At 47.2% G+C, this 15900-nt stretch overlaps 3 pseudogenes; all 3 read left to right on the forward strand.

The window, feature by feature from the left end:
• Window positions 1–5291: 5291 nt before the first annotated feature.
• LOC143989234 (5S ribosomal RNA) lies at window positions 5292–5410 on the forward strand (annotated as a pseudogene).
• Window positions 5411–6104: 694 nt separating this feature from the next.
• On the forward strand, window positions 6105–6223 carry LOC143989052 (5S ribosomal RNA; annotated as a pseudogene).
• A 318-nt stretch (window positions 6224–6541) lies between these two features.
• Window positions 6542–6660, forward strand: LOC143989113 (5S ribosomal RNA; annotated as a pseudogene).
• The last annotated feature ends 9240 nt before the right edge of the window (window positions 6661–15900 follow it).

Genomic DNA, 15900 nt, shown 5'->3' on the forward strand with positions numbered 1-15900 from the left:
TTTAGCCCCGGTATACGTCACTGGGGCTACATTGGAGGGTTTTGAAGGGAGAATCATGAATTTTATTTCAGCTTCCCTGAAAGATAGCAGGAAAAGGGGTAGATCCCCTCCCTCTGCTGAGATTCCTCTTTCAGATGACACTTCTGACAATGAGGAGAGATCCCTATCTTGGGACAGGGATCTTGAGCAGTCGGATGAATCAGAGGAAGAGAAGAGAGTCCCCTCCCCCCAGGCGCTCAGAAAACAGGTGCAGTATTATACTGAATTGGTGCGTACCACATTCAGAATGCCTGCTGCTGAGATTGCTACATCCTCTGTTTCTTCCCTGGGAGTCAGGAAAATCCCACAGGATAAATTGTTGTATGAGGATTGGGGACATCCTGATAAACTGTTTGCTCCTCCTAAAAGGTTTTCTATGCTTTATCCTCTGGAGGAAAGTTTCACCAAGAAATGGGGGGTCCCATCTGTCGATGCGGCTGTTTCTTGCGTGAATAGAAACCTGACCTGTTCTTTGGATAATGCTCAGGTATTTAAAGATCCAACTGATAAGAAGCTGGAAACATTATTAAAAGCCTCCTTTTCCATGACTGGCGCTGTAGTGCAACCTACAGTCGCAGCTGTGGGGTTTTGTCAGTTCCTCAAGGAACAGGTTAAGCAGAGGCTTGGCCTCCTTCCCAGTGAGGAAGTGGAGAATTATGCAGAAATACCTCTAATTCTGTGTTTCATGATTGATGCGATTTTGGATTCTGTCCAACAAGCATCTCGTTTGTCTCTCCTGTTGGTACACATGCGAAGGGCCCTATGGCTAAAGAATTGGGCAGCTGAGCTATCATGCAAGAAGCATTTGATTGGGTTCCCGTTTAAAGGGGAACGTTTGTTTGGAGAAGAATTAGACAAATTCGTCCAAAAAATTTCAGGGGGTAAATCTACTCTCCTTCCAGTCAAAAGGAGCAAATGTCCATCATTTAGGCATTCTCTCTCTCCTGGAGCATCAAGCTCTAAGCAGTGGCGACGGCCTTCTCAACCCCCCTCTACAGAAAAGGCTCAAGGCCGGGCCCAGGGGCATAAGAAATCCTGGGGGCGAAAGCCTGCCAAGCAGAGCCCAAAAGCTTCCTTGTGAAGGGGCGCCCCCGCTCGGCCGAGTGGGGGGAAGGCTCCTGCAGTTTGCGGAAGCCTGGCGGGAAGAGATCCGGGACAAGTGGGTGGTCTCTTCTGTATCTCTGGGCTACAAGCTGGAGTTTCAGGAGATTCCACCTTCTCGCTTTCTAATGTCAAGGATCCCCAGGGACCCAGTAAAGCAAAGACCGCTATTTCTGGCCTTAGATCACTTACTATCCCAGGGGGTGATAGTAGAAGTGGACCCAAAAGAACAGGGTTCAGGGTTTTACTCGAATCTCTTCACCGTTCCAAAGCCACATGGAAGTGTCAGACCTATCCTGGATCTGAAGGATCTGAACCGGTTTTTACGCATCCGGTCCTTCCGAATGCAGTCAATTCGCACTGTGGTCTCCTCCCTGCAAGGGAGAGAGTTTATGGCATCAATAGATATCAAGGATGCATATCTCCATGTGCCAATTTTTTCAGCTCACCAAAAGTATCTAAGGTTTGCTGTAGAGTGGCGCCATTTTCAATTTGTGGCCTTGCCGTTCGGACTCGCTACGGTCCCTCGAGTCTTCACAAAGATTCTGGACCCTCTTGGCAAACCTAAGAGCTCAGGGTATAGCCGTCATGGCTTATCTAGACGATTTGCTTCTCATAGAGAAAACAGTAGCGCTCCTGAACCACAGTGTTACCAGAACGCTAGAACACCTGGATTATAAACCTAGAAAAGTCGTCCCTACAGCCTGCTACCAGGTTGGAATACCTGGGTATGATTATCGACACCGCTCAGGGCAAGGTGTTTCTACCAAGGCCAAAAGCCTTGGCCATTGGGTATCTGGTGCGCCTAATTCTGGGCAGAAGATCTTCCCCAATTCGGTTGTGCATGAGACTGTTAGGGAAAATGGTCGCCTCCTTCGAGGCCATTACATTCGCCCAGTTCCACTCAAGGCCTCTGCAAATATACATCCTTGCGGCTTCGAACAGGAAGCCCCAGTCCTTGGATCTTCCTATGCGTCTATCCCCAGGGACACGCAAGAGTTTCATCTGGTGGTTACAAACCGAGAATTTGCTAAAAGGCAAAACTTTTCTTCCTCTTCCATGGAAGATTATTACGACAGATGCCAGCCTGACAGGCTGGGGAGCAGTGTTGGAGGAGACGTGCTAGCAGGGGAAATGGTCTGCGATCGAGAAGCTATTGCCCATAAATGTCTTGGAGATCCGGGCAGTTTATATGGCTCTCATAAACTGGTCTTTCAGACTACGGGGTCTCCCTGTTCGGGTTCAGTCCGACAATGCCACAGCAGTGGCCTATATCAATCACCAGGGCGGTACCAGGAGTCTGGTTGCGCAAAAAGAGGTGAATCGCATACTTGTCTGGGCAGAAAGGCATGATCCATGCCTTTCTGCAGTCTTCATTCCAGGAGTGGAAAATTGGCAGGCAGATTTTCTGAGCCACCAGCAGTTGTGCCCAGGAGAATGGGCTCTGCACCCCGATGTGTTTTGGAACATATGTCGCAGGTGGGGTACTCCAGACGTAGATCTGTTTGCATCCAGGTTCAACAGAAAATTGGACAAATTCGTGTCAAGGACAAGAGATACACTCGCTCAGGGGTCGGATGCTCTGACAGTTCCCTGGGATCAGTACAATTTGATTTATGCCTTCCCCCCATGCCCGCTTCTGTCGCGGTTCCTGGGAAGAGGGAGACAAAGTCGGTTCTTTTGGTAGCCCCGGCTTGGCCCAGGCGACCGTGGTACGCAGAGATCATGAAGTTGGCAGTAGGCAGGCCGTGGATCCTCCCTCCCCGGCCAGATCTGCTCTCACAGGGTCCAATTTACCATCCTGCTTTACGGGAGGTAGGCGTTCTGACGTCTCCGCGTTCTACGCCCAACTAGGAAGTGCGGGCGGCACACGAGTCCGGCCGGCTCGTTTTTTTATACGATCGTTTTCTTCTATACACATGTGAGTGTAATATTTTATATTTTATTCCATTAAACTAAGTGGTTTTACGCTATGCGAGTGCCTTTTGAATTTTTTTTATATGATCCACGATACCCTCGTTTCCTGACTGGAGGCTTCGTATTGGAGATAGAAGCAGTGTGGTGCCTGTGACGGTTCATCCAGAACTTCTGTGCTGTTGCTTTGCTGATCTCATTAACACTGAGATCTATAACTCTGGTAAGCGGCCCCTCTTCTCACTGGTGGAGGATTGTTTGGATTATTTTTCACACAGGAATTTGTGGGTGTTTACACCTTAATATCACCTTGGAAGAACTAACACTATTCTTTGGACAATTTTTGTTTCAATATATATAAATCCTTTGTTGTTTTCGAATACTATTTATGCTAATTTCATTATTGGTTTTGATCTAGTATATTTTTTTCACTTATATGATGACAAAATATTATTCACATATATAATTTATTATCTGAATTTCATTACTTGCATTTTTGTCACAAAAAATTGTTTTTTTCTCATGGTTATTGATATGGTTTTTGATTAGGTTTTAGGAATATTTTTTGTTTTTAGCGCAGCTCACTTTGTTCACTTATTTAATGATGTGTATTAGCCTGTAGCAACCAATCAGCGAACAGTAGTGATCTGCTTTAATCTCTAGCAGCCAATCAGTAAGTGGTAATGATGTGCATTAACCTTTAGCAACCAATCGGCAAGCAGAAATTATGTGTTGTAACCTCTAGCAACCACCCAGCGAGCAGTAAGGATAGGCTGTAACCTCTGGCAAACAATTGCAATCACTGCGTGATCTGCTGCAGTAAACTGATTTTGAGTCTACCTGCTATTTTTTGTATGTCTCAGAATGGAGGGGGGCCCCAAGAAAATGTTTGCCCAGGGCCCAATCAAAATTAAAGACGGCCCTGCTTGTCAGTGTTTTTTCAGAAGCCACTTGCATCGCATTCCCTGGTGCGGGCTTTCATCCAGGGGGCTATGCGGATAAGGCCGCCAGTCAAACCTCTGGTATGCCCATGGGATCTGAATTTGGTTCTCTCAGCTTTGCAGGGGCAACCTTTTGAACTTTTGCATCAGGCTTCGTTAGTTCTTTTGACTAAAAAATTGTAATAGTTTTCTTGGTAGCCATATCCACAGCTAGAAGAGTGTCAGAACTAGCAGCTCTCTCCAGCAAAGAGCCGTATCTAATTATTCATAAGGACCGAGTGGTAATGCGTCCCAACAGGTCCTTTCTGCCTAAGGTGGTTTCAGGATTCCATTTGAATCAAGATGTAATCCTACCATCCTTTTTTCTGGACCCACAGTCCACAGAAGAAGAATCTTTGCACACTTTGGATGTGGTAAGAGCAATCAGTATCTATCTTCAGGCAACTGCTCAGATAAGGAAAACTGATTGCTTATTTATTTTGCCGGAAGGCCCTAGGAAGGGCCAGGCGGCATCAAAATCCACTCTCTCAAGGTGGATTAGACAGATTATTTCTCAGGCCTATAGTGTTAAAGGAAAGATCCCTCCTTTTCAAGTGAAAGCGAACTCAACTAGGGCTGTAAGTGCTTCTTGGGCAGTACATCACCAGGCCTCCCTGGCTCAGATCTGTAAGGCTGCAACTTGGTCATCAGTCCACACATTCACCAGATTCTATCAGGTGGATGTCAGAGGGCAAGAGGATATCGCCTTTGGGCGCAGTGTACTGCAGGCTGCAGTTTAGGTCCTCCGGTCCTTGGCGGTCTATATATTATGAGCTGTGTCTCCCTCCCCTCAATCTGAGCATTGCTTTGGGACATCCCACTATGTAATGAAGCTCCTGCGTCCCGTGATGTATGATCAAGAAAATAGGATTTTTATATACAGCTTACCTGTAAAATCCTTTTCTTGACAGTACATCACGGGACACAGGGCTCCCGCCCCTCTTGGGTTTTACGTGGTTTCCTATTGCTTTGCTACAAAACTGAGGTGCCTCCCATATGGGAGGGGTTATATAGGGGAGGAATTCTCCTTAATTGGGGGTTAACCAGTGTCCAATAACCAGAGGTGCCTATATAACCCACTATGTAATGAAGCTCCTGTGTCCCATGATGTACTCTCAAGAAAAGGATTTTACAGGTAAGCTGTATATAAAAATCCTATTTTTTTATGTTGTTGGCGTTGACCTGTTTTTTTTCGCTTGTTCCCCAAGATGACCATCTTGGCGTTTGTCAAGAGGGTTGAGAGTGCCCAAAGAAAGTGCCTATGGCCAAATCACCCTGAAAGTGCCCGATCTTGTCTGATCTCGGAGGCTAAGCATTGTCTGGCCTGATTAGTAACTGGATGGGAGACCGACTGGGAATACCAGGTGCCGTACGCTTCTTTTTATGTTGCTGGCATTGACATGGTTTTTTTTTCCGCTTGTTTCCCAAGGTGACCATCTTGGCATTTGTCAAGAGGGCTGAGAGAGCCCAAAGAAATCTCCTACGGCCACATAACCCTGAAAGCGCCTGATCTCATCTGATCTCAGAGGCTAAGCAGGGTCCGGCCTGGATAGGACCTAATTACAGGTGCCGTAGGAATCTTTTTATATTGTTGGCTTTGACCTGTTTTTTTTTCGCTTGTTTCCCAAGGTAACCATTTTAGCATCTGTCAAGAGTTTTGAGTATGTCCCGAAGCGTTCGCCTAAGGTTACATCACCCTGAAAGCGTCCGATCTCAGAGGCTAAGCAGGGTCAGGGTCAGATGGGAGACCGCCAGGGTCTATGTTGTTGGCGTTGACCTGTTTTTTTTCACTTGTTTCCCAAGATGACCATCTTGGCATTTGTCAAGAGGGTTGAGAGTGTCTGAATAGAACACCTATGGCCACATCACCCTGAAAGCGCACAATCTCATCTGATCTCAGAGGCCTAGCAGTGTACGGCCTGGTTAATACCTGTATGGGAGACCATCTTTGAATACCAGGTGCCGTAGGCTTCTTTTTATGTTGTTGGCGTTGACCTGTTTATTTTTGCTTGTATCCCAAGGTGACCATCTTGGCGTTTAACAAGAGGGTTGAGAGTGCCCAAAGAGATCGCCTACGGCCCCATCACCCTGAAAGCACCCGATCTTGTCTTATCTCGGAGGCTAAGCAGTGTCGGGCCTGGTTAGTACCAGGATGGGAGAACGTCTGGGAATAACAGGTGCCATAGGCTTCTTTTTATGTTGTTGGCCTTGACCTGTTTTTTTTTTCACTTGTTTCCCAAGGTGACCATCTTGGCGTTTGTCAAGAGGGTTGAGAGTGCCCAAAGAGATCACCTACGGCCACATCACCCTGAAGAGCCCAATCTCATCTGATCTCAGAGGCTAAGCAGGGTTGGGACCAGTTTAGTACCTGGATGGGAGACCGCCTGGGATTTCCAGATGCCGTAGGCTTCTTTTTATGCTGTTGCCGTTGACCTATTTTTTTCCACTTGTTCCCAAGGTGACCATCTTGGCCTTTGTCAAGAGAGTTGAGAGTGCCTGAAGATATCGGCTACGGCCACATCACCCTGAATCTGTTCCATCTCATCTGATCTTGGAGGCTAAGCAGGGTCGGGCCTGGTTAATGCCTGGATGGGAGACCGCCTGGGAATACCAGGTGTCGTAGGCTTCTTTTTTTTTTCAAATATAATTTTTTCTCCAAACAGGGGAAGACGGTCCCCCGAGTACATAATGCAACAGAGAAATACAGAGCAAAAAGCAGCTGAACAATACTTGATACAGGTATATTCGCAACTGTGAGTCTGCCTTCCATCAATCACAATGATTCGAGGCACGGATAAAGTACTGTACCAAGATCCAGGGTCACACAAACCCCAGGTCCCTCCGGGATAATCCATCCAGAGGGGGGTGTGGGTCATTCCCAATTTTCCACTTTTTCCAAAAGAGAGAGGGGGTGGACGGGGTGAGAGATAGTGGAGGAAGACAGAAAAGAGAAGGGGTGAAAGATCAGGGAAGGAGAAGAGGGGACGAGACACGATGGCAGCCACTGTCCAAGGGGCCAGTCAAGGAAAGCTCAGAGCACTAAGGCGATAGCAGGCGACATCCTTCCAGCGAGAATATAAAGGTATTCCAGATGTCCCAGGTTTGTTTAAAAAACTCTTGTTTACCTTGTGATGTGAGGATCAAGTCCTCCACTTTTTTTAATGTCCTCTATTTTCCTAAGCCAGTGAGTAATGAAAGGGGGGGAACATTTTTTCCAATAGAGAGGGATGCAGGATTTCACCGCATTCATCACATACCGTAAAAACGGAAAATTGTATACTCACCTTTCCGTAATTTTCTTTTCCTGACGCATCCCATGGCAGCACACACACTGGGTTGTGACTCCGCCTCCACAACCTGATAGGACTGGTTAGCTATAAGATTTGAAGAGGAGTCCACCGTTGCATTCTCAGTAACTATCACCTTAGAGGGGTGGGATCTGTGTGCTGCCATGGGATGCGTCAGGAAAGGAAAATTACGGAAAGGTGAGTATACAATTTTCCGTTTTCCTGATGCATCATGGCAGCACACACACTGTGAAATAACTCGCTACATGGGAGGGTGCCTTTCAGAAGTTTTTTATTTACTCAAGTACAAGATATGGATGAGTTTGATTGAATAATTGATCTCCTGAACTCAACCGTAGTTAATTGAGCCGGGTCTATTCTATAGTGTGACATGAATGTGGTTTTTGATGACCAAGTTGCTGCCTTGCAAATAGTCTCTGCTGTACGCTGCCCATGAGACCGCCATCGCCCTCGTTGAATGTGCTTTCAGGTTTTCCGGTATTGGAAGGTGCTGAACTAGATATGCTTTCTTGATGACTTTAATCAACCATGAAGATATTGTCCTTGAAGAAGCCGCTTGATCTTTTTTGGCGCCATGCGGAATGACCAGGAGGTTTTCTGACTTCCTGAATGGAGCGGTAGCCTCCAGGTAGGCAGATATTGCAGACTTCACATCCAGAGGGTGCGGATTTCCATCTGTGTTGAGAAAAACAGGAAGATTGATCTCCGGATTAAAGTGGAAGCTAGATGCTACCTTTTGGCACGAACTGTTCCGAAGGTCTGAGTGCGACCCTGTCTGGGAAAAAAACTAGGTGTGGTTCTCTGATTAATAGAGCTTGCAGCTCGAAGACCCTTTTGGCCGATGTGATTGCAACTAGAAATGATAGTTTTAGTGTCAAGTCCCATAGGGATATTGATCCCCCCGGCGAGAAAGGTTCTTTTGTTAAAGATTCCAGGACGATCGACAGGTCCCAGGTCGGAAAAGTTGGTTTTCTAGGAGGCCTTATTTTTAGGCATGCTTTCTGAAACTGAAGGATGAGGGGGTTTAAAGCCCACTTGATTCCTGTCATTGCGGATATGGCAGAGATGTGAACTTTTAAGGTGCTTGACATTAAACCTTTCTCTAGACCTAGTTGTAGAAATTCTAACACCTGAGAGACTGATGGAGAAAGGGGGTTCCAGGACTGTAGTTGGGCTATTGCGGAAAAATTCTTCCAAATCTTATTATATATGTTGTTTGTCGATTTCTTCCTTGCTTGTTGTAAGGTGGATATTACTCTTAATGAACAACCCTGATCTAGCAACCTTTCCCTTTCAGTTTCCAAGCCGTCAGGTGTAATCGCTCTGGTGACGGGTGTAGGAATTTCCCTTGTGAGAGCAAGTCTGGGAACAGCGGAAGTGGGAGAGGCTCTTCTGTGTTCAATTGCAGGATGGTCGGAAACCATGGTCTTCTGGGCCAGAAGGGCAACACTGCTATTACTGTGGAAGACGAAGTCCTCAGTCTGGCCAGAAACCTGGCTATCAGGGGCACCGGAGGGAATATGTAACCTAGGCGAAATTCCCAAGGATGGTGGAGACAGTCGATCCCTGTTGCTGCTGGATAGGCGGTCCTTGCTAAGAAGCGAGTACATTTGCGGTTCGCTGGAGTTGCTGCCAAATCCATATCGGGAACGCCCCATTTGCGTGTCAGGAGAGTAAAGGCCTTGTGACTGAGAGACCACTCGTTGTTTGAAATAAATATTCGACTTAGGTCGTCCGCGAGTTGGTTGTGAATCGCGGGTACGTATACTGCCTTCAGATCCGTGAGGTAGACTTGAGCCCACTCGATTATAGGTCGTACCTCCTGCATTAGGACCTTGCTTCTGGTGCCCCCTTGCCTGTGGACATAATTCACAGCCACTGTGTTGTCCATGCGCAGGATGACACTCTTCCCTGAAAGGAGGGGACTGAAAGTTAGAAGTGCTTGCCATGCAGCCCTGAGTTCCAGAACGTTTGAGACTATCCCTTGTGGACAGAAGGGCCAGCGGCCCTGTGCTCCCCGATCTAGATGATACGCTCCCCAGCCAAGATAACTGGCATCCGACGTTACTATTTCTGGGAGTGGATGAACGATGGGACGACGGCGTGCTAAATTGCTGGTTTGAGTCCACCATCGTACTGACTCCTTGACTGTCCTGGTGATTGTTATTTGTTGTGACATTGACACCCCGTTCCATTGTTTTAGGAACGCATTCTGGAATATCCTCGAGTTCCATTGGGACCACTGAACCATTAGAAAGGTTGATGACATTGAGCCCAGAATGCTTAAGCATTTTCTTGCTCACTTTGCGGATAAGAGGATGAAGTTTCTCCTGGGGAAGCCCTACTGTGTTGAATCTGGTGTCCAATTCGGCTCCTAGGAAGACCATTTTCTGTACTGGGACCAGGCTGCTCTTCCTCCAATTCACTATCCACCCGAATTGCTGGAGTGTGGAAATCAGAATTGAACGATGTCGTAGAAGTGTTTCTCGATTGTCTGCTAGAAGAAGAATATCGTCGAGATAGTATAGGACTCTTAGACCCCTCTCTCTCAATAGTGCTATAACCGGAAGTAACACCTTTGTGAAGGTCCTGGGTGCCGTCGATATCCCGAATGGGAGGCTTTTGAATTGAAAGTGTTGCCTGCCTATCGCAAAGCGTAGGTACTTTTGAAAGGTTTGATGCACTGGAATGTGTAGATAAGCGTCGGACAAATCGACCGAGAGCATCCAATCTTTCTCCCCTATTGTTAGTAATATTGATTGGAGACTCTCCATCCTAAATGATTCGACAAGAATCATTTGGTTTAACTTTTTTAAATCCAACACGGGCCTCAGGTTTCCTGTTTTCTTTGACACCAAGAAAGGGGGAGAGTAAACCCCCTCTCCTCTCTGCTCCTGTGGAACTTCTATGATTGCTTGCTTCTGGAGCAACTCCATAATGTATCTGACCAAAAGCTTTAGTTTCAGGCGCGAAAAGGGTCGTTTGGTAGGTCTGTAGTGTTTGTTTGGCGGTTTTCGCTTGAACCTCCACCTGTGGCCTTGCTGAACGGTGGATATCGTCCAGGGTTCCTTTATTTTGTCTATCCATACTTGGGCAAATAGCCTCAGCCTCGCACCTACTATTGCGGGCTGGGCATGCGTGGCATCAAAAAGATTTTTGTTGGTCTCCCGGCATGGTTGTCTTTGATTTTTGGACTCTCACAATAGAGGGTTGTGTGCTTCGCCAATTCCGTTTGAATTCTTTCCCGGGTCTATAAGATCTTACGTCCTGGTACCTTTCTGGAAGGTGACGTCTGAAAGGCGGATTTTTCTGTTGTTTGGATCTTCTGTCCGACGGTATTAGACCCGATTTTCCCCCCGTGACCTTTGATATTGCGGAATCTAATTTTGAACCAAACAGGTTAGTGCCGTCATAAGGGATCTTACACCAGCTGGATTTGGAAGTTGCGTCAGCAACCCAAGGTTTTAGCTGGAGAGCTCTTCTGGAAGTTACTGAGGCTAGCATCGCTCTTGCTGAGGACCGTATAACGTCAACCGCCGCCTCTGCTACGAAATCACCCGCAAGGCTGAGTTCCTGCAGTGCTGAAATAATCTTGTCTTGGTCTGCTGCTTCTACAATAAATTTTTCAACGCCAGACGTCCAGGAGGTGATGGCTCTACCGACCGCTGCTAGAGCAATTGCTGGCCTACAGGCCCCCCCCGCTGCTGAATAGGCTTTCTTAAGGTCGAGAACGATTTTGCGATCCATCACATCCTTAAAGGTTACGGCGTCTTCTATTGGTAGGGTTACATGGCGCGCTAAACGCATCAGTGAGGAGTCTACCACGGGAGCGGAGATAAGAGGGTTCACTGCTGGCTCTTTTAGGGGATAGAGTTTCGCTAATCTGTTGTTCAAACCGGACTTCTTTTCTGGTTTTGCCATTCATCTTTTATGAGCTCCTCTAGCTCTTCAATAAAGGGGAAGACCTCAGGGTCTTTTTTTAGGTTAGGGAAGTATTTCCGTAACTTAGGCGGGACGTCTCTCTCTTCTTCCCAACCGATCGCCTCCTTAACCGATTTCGCAAATGGGTTTATTAATGCAAAGTCGAAAACTGTAGGAGCCAGGGGTTCCTCATCCTCTGGGGATGTGAGAAGTTGAGGCTGAGTTAGATGACCTGATTGGATCATAAGCTGTCACCTGTAAGATTGTTTCTTTAACTGAGTCTCTTATAATATTGGAAGATTCTCTAGCGTCAGCTTCCTTGTCCCGAGTTGCTTCCTCCAGACAGATTTGGCAAACAAGCTTACTAGGTAATGCTTGCGCTCCACAGACCCAGCAGGTATTAACCGCAGGACGGGTATGGTGCTCCTCTCGGTGTGAGGATGACGCTTCTCTGCGATGACGGGAAGACCTTGACCGACTACGCTGAGAGTGAGAGTGTCTTGAGGGGGAACGTTCCTTTCTTTTAGAATGGGATGACCCCGATGACCTGCCAGAGCTACCAAAATGAAAGGTATTAGTGGCAGTGCTCTCTTTTTCTCCTCTTCACTACTTACTAATACATACGTCCCCTTACCTTGTAGTTCTAGGATGGTCTACTAAGGGGTGGTTCACACAGGGGGGCGATGCGAGGCGACACCGACTTGCCTCGCCGCGACCTACCGCAACCTCAGCGGCGACTTGCAAATGACTTCTGTATAGAAGTCAATGCAAGTCGCCCCGAGGTCGCCCAAAAGTAGTACAGGAACCTTTTTTCTGAGTCGGAGCGACTCGAGTCGCTCCTCTCAGAACGGTTCCATTGTACAGAACGGGGGCGACTTGTCAGATCGCGGCACGGCAAGTCGTGTCGCCCCCTGTGTGAACCGGCCCTAAGGCAGCGGTCTCCATAGGAAGAATAGAGTACACCTGTGACCAGAGGTTTTTAGTGTAAGAGCCAATGCAGAGTATGGGCAGAAGGTGCTGACACAGAAATGAATGGTAAAGTACATAAAGATGATAGAAAAAAGGCTTACCAGAGATCAGGAGGACTTGTCTTGCAAGGCAGCAGGCTGTGTGCAGAGATCAGGATGGTAGATGATGTGGAAAGCACAAGCAGCACTTCAAAACGAAAATGACATTTTTTAAATAGCCCGCTGTCGCCCGAGGAGTGACGTCACCGCCGCGCATGCGCACTGGCCGGCCGCGCCGTCCTGCGCCATCTTGGATGCTGGCAAATGCAGAGGGCAAGGGGAAAACGTCACCTCCTGAGCGCCGAGCGTCCGAACGGAACCGCCATGATGGAGAGGTCACAGCGCTGTGGAACTACAGGGCTCAGCGTGCCCAGAGGGGGAAAAAAAAGGAGGAAAAGAGAGAAAAACTGAAAACTGAAAAACGGAAAGCAGGCAGAAAGGGAGGCATGCCTGGGAGGTAAGTGGAACCACAACAGATAGGGGGGGAGACCGCTGCAAATTATTAAAACCTTTTTAAGGTTTTGTCTCTTAAAAGTCTGCTGATTTGTTGTTTTGCCCCTGAGACCACCAGAGTGGGGCCCCCTGCGTTATGGCTCATTTAGAGACCGTACGGACAGGGACTTCCAGGTAGGAGAGGCTGAACCTAGCTGGGGTAGTGCGGTAAGGGGTTCCATTTGCTAACCGATCGCAAAACATGATGTCCCATTCAGGTGAGGAAAAAAAGGAGAATGCAACGGTGGACTCCTCTTCAAATCTTATAGCTAACCAGTCCTATCAGGTTGTGGAGGCGGAGTCACAACCCAGTGTGTGTGCTGCCATGATGCGTCAGGAAATAGATTTTTTGTACTTCTTAATGGGAATCTGTGAATGGTGCAAGAGAAAGAATGCAGCCTCTTCCGGGATGGAGAAGTCTGTGAATTTTTGTGTTATGCATTGGATCTCTGTCCAGAAGTCCACCAAGCTGGGGCAGGACCAAAAAATGTGGAGCAACGTGCCCTCTTCTTCTCCACACCTCCAGCATATGTTCGAGGAAAAGGGGAAACATTTATGCAGCTTTGATGGTGTCAAATACCACCTGGTCAGAAGTTTAAAATTCGTCTCCTGTATCTTCGTGCACAGCGAGGTTTTGAGAGCCAAAGTGATAATGTGTCACGTTGTCTCTGTGCTGGGGAAAACAAGCAATTAAGGTCCTTTTCCCAGTTGGACAGACAGGTTAAGTGTGGGTGATCTGTTTGAGAGAGAAAGTGGGCCAAAGGGCCTTCGCTCCTGCATAGAGTCTCAAACTTCGTTTGAGGGCGGGCGAAAGTTTGAGGATTGGGGATGGAATGGAGAAAATGATGTCGTTCCGCCGCTCTCCAAAAAGGCAGTTGGAAAAGCCCTGTCGGATCTGTTAGGGTTGAGAAAGAAGGCCATTTTCCATCAATGACGAATTTAGACGCATGGTCTAGGTTGGAATTTCTAACTGGGTCCCCGGTTCAAATTTCGGATGGCCTCGTATAGGGAATAGTCAAAGACGTGAGTGTGTTTTGGGTAGCGATCAGGTGACTGACTTTCAACGAACCCCCATTAGTGGGATGTGACGTCAATTCTGTGAGTAAATCCTTATAGCACCACATGGCGCTTTTTAGCGGAATTCGGGAGTGAGATTGTTCTAGTTGCACCCAGAGCTTAGAAAGTTTGTTTCGATTCCAGTCCAATACACGCCCCAGATGGGAAGCCAGGTAGTAGCGTCGCATGTCAGGGAGAACCAACCCTCCCTGTTGTTTAGACAATGTCAGCTGTGACCGCTTAAGTCTGGGATTTTTGTGGGCCCAGTTAAATTGAGTGAGCAGGGATTGAGCTTGCTTAAAAAATGGGACTGGAATCTGGATCGGGAGAGCTTGGAAAAGATAGGTAAATTTAGGGAGTATGTTCATTTTAATGAGATTGCATCTCCTGAACCAGGAATGGAGGCCAGAATGCCACCCGTGAAGCAAACTGTGGATCTTAGCGACAAGAGGTGGGGGAAGTTCAACATAAACGTGCGTGCGATGTCCGGTGGAATGTAAGTACCTAAGTAGTTAAGGGCTGTATGGGTCCATTTAAATCGAAAATTGGACTGCAAGTCTAGTAACGTTTGTGGGGGGACTGCAACCCCCATGGCCTCTGATTTCAAGAAGTATCCCGTATATCTGGAATTCCCAAAGGAGATTTGGCAAGGAAACTCTGGGATTCGTCAGCGAGAACAGCATGTCATCCGCGTAGGCAGATATCTTGCACTCAATAGTACCCATTTGGAGTCCCGTTATGTCTGAGTTTTGTCGAATTGTGGAGAGAAAGGGTTCCTATGACAGTGGGAATAATAGGGGCGACAGGGGACAACCCTGTCTGGTCCCATTCCCGATGTCAAGGGGAGATGAGAGCACTCCATTCGCTTTGACTTGAGCTGAAGGGCATGAGTATATCTTACTTATCCATGCCAGCATCCGTTCACTCAGACCTATATTGCGAAGGACTGAGAACATGAATGTCCATTTGACCCGATCAAAAGCCGGTAGTTCTGAGGAACGTGTCTTGGTGATCATTGGGAGCGTACACAGTGGCAAATGTAAAAAGGAGCTCTCCAATGTGGCCCCTAAGAAAAAGATATTTACATACAAGATTATATACAAGATTTTATACACCAGAGAATCCTGGAGAACCCAGGGGATCCTGCTAGAGATCAGAATGGAGACTCCCTTGGTCTTAGAGGAGGGGTTAGTAGAGTGGTAGACCTTAGGGAAGGATCTCAACCATAGAAAGGAGAGGCTAGTATTTTTAAAATGTGTTTCTTGTATAAAGGCCACATCAGTACAGGAAGTCTTCAGTTCTCACAGGAGGATCCTGGGGAGTTCAGTCCCTTAACGTTTAGAGAGGTGACCTTGACTGAGTCTGCCATCGCTCCTCAGGGAAGGGGAGGGAGACGTAAGAGAAAAGCAAAGAAAGTTGAACCAAGGTAGGTATTGGGTAGGTAATGGATGGCGGGAACTAAGGGGGGAAAGGAAGGGCAAATGGAAAGAAAGGTAAGGGGAAAAAGAGGCCGGGCACCTCAACCCCAGGGGGAGAGGGAAATGAAGGGTTGTCCGCACTCAACAGTACAGGAAGGGTATACTAAAACAGCACAATTATGCTCTTCTGTATACACTAGTCCATCTGTATACACTAGCAAGTATGCATACTCTAGCCTCTCTCTCTGTATACCCTAGCCTCCATCTCTGCATACCCAGGAAGTTTTTCTGTATAATCTAGCCTATCTGTATACACTAGCCTTTCTTTTGTACACATTAGCCTCTCTGTATAAACTAGCTGGTCTTCTGTATACACGAGCCTCTCTGTATACCCTTGGTTGTCTTTTGTATACACTAGCTTCTCTTTATACATTAGCTCTCTGTATACCCAAGCCTCTCTGTATACACTAGTCCGTCTGTATACACTAGCAAGTCTGCATACACTAGCCTCTCTGTGTAACCCAGCCTCTCTCTTTATATACCCTAGCCTCCATCTCTGCATACCCAGGACGTTTTTCTGTATAATCTAGCCTATCTGTATACACTAGCCTGTCTTTTGTACACATTAGCCTCTCTGTATAAACTATCCGGCCTTCTATATACA

The sequence above is a fragment of the Lithobates pipiens genome, unplaced genomic scaffold (assembly GCF_037356315.1).
Source record: "Lithobates pipiens isolate NorthernLeopardFrog02 unplaced genomic scaffold, aLitPip1_a1.2 Scaffold_1, whole genome shotgun sequence".
In the NCBI taxonomy this organism is placed as follows: Eukaryota; Metazoa; Chordata; class Amphibia; order Anura; family Ranidae; genus Lithobates; species Lithobates pipiens.